This window comes from Cetorhinus maximus, chromosome 28, assembly GCF_964194155.1.
Source record: "Cetorhinus maximus chromosome 28, sCetMax3.hap1.1, whole genome shotgun sequence".
Taxonomy (NCBI): Eukaryota; Metazoa; Chordata; class Chondrichthyes; order Lamniformes; family Cetorhinidae; genus Cetorhinus; species Cetorhinus maximus.
Window position 1 is genome coordinate 14,503,189 of NC_135906.1, and position 5,813 is coordinate 14,509,001.

Sequence of the window (5,813 nt, forward strand, 5' to 3'; positions counted from 1 at the left end):
CCGCGGATCACGTGTGGAGGCACGTCGCCTGCGTGCGTCGCATGGGGCTGCGTGGCCTGTGGGTCACGTGCTCGCACCAGATGACATGCAATTTGTGCGGCCACTTGTCTTTTGATCCGGCAGACGGACAATCTGTGTATTCCTGGGATGGTGGGATTGTTGTATGAGGAGACGTTCAGGAGACTGGACCTGTATTCTCGAGAGTTTAGAAGAATGAGAGGCGATCTGATTAAAGCATAAAAAATTCTTACAGGGCTGGACAGGGTAGATGCATAGAGTTGCCAATTGTGATTAAATATATTCTTGGAGGTTTCAATACATGACTTACCCACAAGCTCCAGCCATTCATTGGCCAACACATCCATCCTTGTGATGCACTGAGCCTCAACTAGCAAGAAAATCCAAAGTTTGCCTTTTGGTCGATTCATGTAAAATGCAGCTTGAAAATATGTAAATTCATTCAGACTATCATTTTTGTATGCAAGTCCATGCTAAGTTAAATTATACACAGCACCCAAGTTGGAACTAATTGGCACATCTCTACTGAGATCAAATAGCTCACCAGGCATGATATGCAAAACAAAAAGACTGATTGGATGTAGCTTGACTGTCAGCCAAACAGTTTTTTTCACCCATTTTCAATGTTTTTATATCTGGTAAAGAGACAAAAAAAATCTTTTTCAATGCCCCAATGATTTTGCTCCAGGATTGCACACAGCAGCATCCTGGAAATTGGTCTTCAATTCCTGGAGATTCCAGGCCAATCTTGGAGAGTTGGCAAACCAAAGATGCAGGAAGGATGTTTCCCCTGGTATGGAACTAGGAGACACAGTCTCAGAATAAGAGGTGGGCCGTTTAGGACTGAGCTGAGGAGGAATTTCTTCACTCAGAGGGTGGAGAACCTTTGGAATTCTCCACCCCAGAGGGCTGTGGCGATTCCTAGGTATTAAAGATAGTGTGGGAAAATGGCACTGAAGGTTAAGATCAGTTCCGTCACTGTCGCTGGGTCAAAATCCTGGAACTCCTTAACAGCGTTGTGTGTACCTACACCACTTGGACTGCAGCGGTTCAAGAAAGTGGCTCACCACCACCTTCTCAAGGGCAATTAAGGATGGGCAATCGATGCCCACAACTCATGAACGAATAAACAAAATAGATCTAGTTGAATGGCGGAGCTGGCTGGAGGGGCTGAATGGCCTACTCCTGCTCCTACATTCGTATTTCCACAAGGGAAATACATCTTTTTGATATTCTCTAATCCGCAAGTTGCCAGAGAAATTAAGGATGATCTTTTCTCTTGATTGAGACTCTCTATACCAATAAAAATAGGGGTCACCTAATAATGAATGAATGAAATTCTGAGAGTAGCACTGAGCCCCAGATAGCAGGAAAATCCAAAGTTCGCCTTTTGGCCGATTCATATGAAATGGAACCAAAAAAAAGTAAATTCATTCAGACTATCACTAGTATGCAAGTCTGTGATAAGTTAACTGATGATTTTTAGCACCCAGGTTGGAACTAGTTGGCATACCACAAGTGAGATCAGACAACTCACCATGCACGATAGGGACTGGGCCTGGGATCTTCTAGTTTGTGTGCATTACAATGAGGCAAACCTCATGCTGATCTTTGATCTACTCCAGTGGGTCCCTGATTAAAATAAAACATCCTTTTTCTGTTCATTTTAACCTAACCAAACCTTCCAACGTTTTCAAGCCAATAGATTGGTTAATCAGGTAAAAGGACAATGTCCTAAACTAAAAGATGTCCACTTAATGCAAATTAAAAGTATTGACATGATGTAGAAAACATGACAATCTTGTAATGAACGTGACACTTGGCCTCCCTTCAATAAAGTGGCACCCATTAAAATGGCAAATAATGTACATTTTTCAAGATATGACAATTGTCCTTCAGGTACCATACATCAATATTGCAACATTATAGTGTACAAAATACACGGTGCTGATAGTAGCTAGCAACCCTTACAGAATGATATGACTTTTGGGTCACCTGAGGTTAGGTAGTAGTATTAAGGTGCATTGTTATGCCTTTGCAATGGATGTCACATTGTCAGCTTCCTCACTCTATGACCTGTTACTTGTTTGCATGCTCACAGGCTTTTATGTTTTTACTTTGAAGATTGATATATATCTTGAAATTTCTTTCAAAGTGCCTCTGCCTCTTCACCTCTATCTCCTTTAAGCCAAACTGTAACACTGACCTCTCATCAGGCATTTCTTTACTTCCACAAATAATGCCTTTGTAGACTTCTTTTGAAGTTACTTTTAAGCCCCCCTCTGTTTTTTTCCAATGTTAAAGGTACCATATCAATTCAAGTTATTTAGTGCTTACTGTTAGGTACAACCTCATAACCTCACATAACAATATCCCCCAACCTTCCCTCCTCTCCTGAAGGCACATGCTTGGGTATGCATCCTTGGATTTCTTTCTTCACACTCAATGTGTTACAAGTATTAAACTGAGGCTTCAGGTGGAATAAAACATCCCATGGCTCCATATTGAAGAAGAACAGGGAAGGTTTCTCTGGTGTCCTGCTCAACATCAATCGGTATCACTTAAAACAGATTAACTGATCATTATCACATTGCTATTTGTGGGAGCTCGCTATGTGCAAATTGGCTGCTGCATTTCCTACATTACAACAGTAACTACACTTCAAAAGTACTTCATTAGCTATAAAGCACTTTGGAATGTCTTGAGACGGTGAAAGACATTATATAAATATAAGTATTTCTTGCTTCCTTTCTATATTGATAGTCTTCTAATATCATGTCTAAAGAGGCATTCTGTAGAGACTCACAGAAATGACAATATGAAAAGAGGCATCTGACCAAACCAACCTCTATTGGTGTTTAAGGCAGTGCCCATGAGGTGGGGGCATGTGTCACTTAGCTGCCTACATCCCTTCTGTGGCATTACCTGTGCCTAGTGGCCCTGGGGAAGAGGCTGAAGAGTAATGATTTAATTTTATATTAATTTATATTAATGAAATATATATATATTTTAATGAAACATAAGAGTTGTGGAGGCCAGATTACTGAAAGTATTTACAGAGGTGGTAGATAGATTTTTGAAATATCGGGGAGTTGAAGGCTATGAGGAGCTGGCACAAAAGAGGAGTTGAGGCCTGGGGCAGATCAGCCAAGATCTTATTGAATGGCGGGGCAGGCTGGAGGGGGCGAATGGCCTACTCCTGGTCCTATTTCTTATGTTCTTATGTTTTTAAACCATGACGGTATTAATGATGTAAGTTTGACATCAGGAGTCAGATGACTGAGAGGCTCCAATGTGATTACCCTGAGATCCTTGTAAATAGTTCTCAATAAATTGTTTCAAGTAAAACCATACATAGACCAACTCAAGTTTGCCATAGTATAAACAAAGTCTAATGAAGGTATGGTAAGGCAACAAAGCATGGTCACAGTAAAACCTCACCAAAGCTCAGTGACAACACAAAACAGAGGTATGTGATGTCCACTGGTATAGTTGAGATTTTCTGTGACCAGTGGGCACTGCAGTGCATAAAGGGTGTAAACAACACATAGAACCACATTACAATTTGCTATATGTTTCTGTAATGTCACACATTGCTGAGGTTCTGGAGTCACATGTAGGCCAGGGCAGGCAAGGACGGCAGGTTTCCTTCCCTAAAGGGCATTTGTGAACCAGCTGAGTTTTTACAACAATCGATGATAGTTTCATGGTCACTGTTAGACTTTTAATTCCAGGTTTTAATTTTTTTACTGAATTCAAATTTTACCATCTGGTCCCCAAAGCATTAGCCTGGGTCTCTGGATTACTAGTCCAGTGATTACGAGCTTACCTGTTTTTATTTATAGACCTTTAATGAATAGCATGGACCAAATGGCCTCCTTTGCCACAATGATGATTCGATGAATGACTACAGGAAGCAGTCAAGGATGTGCATGAGCAGCATCCAAAGGTGGGAGTGGAGGCCAGTGGCAACCTGTGATGAGTGGAGCGCTCATAGATGAGAGCAGCAGTAAAACTTACAATATAAATAATCCTCTGGTTGTCTCTTGATTTTTGTTGACTTTGTGTTGACCACTGGAATATAATTCACTAATCTGGTTTGAAATTCCAGTGACCGTCAAATAGAATGATTATAAATTTTAGGTCCGAGATTGAAAGATTTGTGTTATCCAAAGATGTTAAGGGATGTATGGAAAAGGCGAGTGTATGGAGTTAGGTTGTCAGTCAGCCATGATCTCATTAAATGGTGCAACAGACTCAGGGGACCAAATGGCCTATATCTGTTCCTATGCTTCTACCAGTCAACACAAATATCAAATATTTTAATTGTTCATTGATCTGAAAGCAAGAAAGATTTTCATTTAGATAACACGTTTCACCAGCACCCCTCCCTCCCACTCACTACCACCACCACCACCGGATGCCTCAAAGCATTTTACAGACAATGAAGTACTTTTGAAGTATTGTCACTGTGGTAATGTAGCAAGATCTGACAAGCAATCCCCTGCTCTTCTTTAAATAGTGCCACTGGGTCTTTTCCATCTACCTGAGAGAGCACAGGGGGCCTCAGTTTAATGTCTCATTTAGAAGATAGACCGCTGGCATTGCAGTCTCTCACAGTATACTGGAGTGGCAGTTTGATTTTTCATGCTAAAGTCCAGGAGTGGGAATTGAACTCAGAGACAAGAGTACAACCATTGAGCCACACCTAATAACAAAATATTTATTCTAAGAGCAAAATATTGCAAACGCTGGTGATCTGAAATTAAAAGCAGAATGTGCTAGAGAAACTCAGCAGGTCTGGCAGCATTTGTGAAGAGAGGAACAGAGTTAACTTTTCGAGTCCAATATGACTCATCTTTGGAACTGGGCCCAGTGGCCCTGGAGAGGGAGCGTATGGTTGTCCACTGGTACAGTTGAGGTTTTCTGCGACCAATGAGCACCCCAGTGTATAAGGGGTGTATTCAACATATACAACCACATTGCAAGTTAATTTATGTTTCCGTAATGTCACTGTACTGTACATAGTTATACATGTTTATCTTATTTAATGTGCCCTAGGCACTTAATGTTTATTTGTTCCTGCCTGGTCACAATGGGATAACTCTGGTTTACATTTGTACATACGAATTAGGAGCAGGAGTAGGCCAACTGACCCCTTACTCTGCCATTCAATAAGATCATGGCTGGTCTGAAAACTCCACTTTCCTTCCTATCCCCAATACCCTTTGACTTCCTTGACAATACAAGCTTACATGAAGGATTTGAACCCAGGTCCCCATAAGCATTAACCTGGGCCTCTGAATTATTAGCCTAGTGATATATCCACCACACCATCATCTCCCTACTATAATTCAGTTTGGATGGTGGGGGGGGGAATGGGAAACTCCAGTAATTATTATAATAAAAGTAAAATACTGCAGATGCCGAAGATCTGAAATAAAAACATAGTGTGCCTATGACTCTTCAAAGTTCCAAAGAAGAGTCATATTGGATTTAAAAAACATTAATTCTGTTTCTCTCTCCACAGATACTGCCAGACCTGCTGGACTTTTCAGCACTTTTCTGTTTTTATTCCATTAATTACTAATCTACTTGAAAAGGGGTCCTCCAACAACAAGTGATGCCCCCCCTCCCCAACCCAAGTCTCAGTCCCATCTGTCTTGGGGAGGCAGCTAAGTAACAATGGCGGGGAACCTGAAGGTTGCAGCTTTCACCTTGCATCTCATTAGGTAAATTAGCATTGTGCGTCAGCCCGATCGACAGCACCCATCCGCCAATCGGAAAGGGAGGCA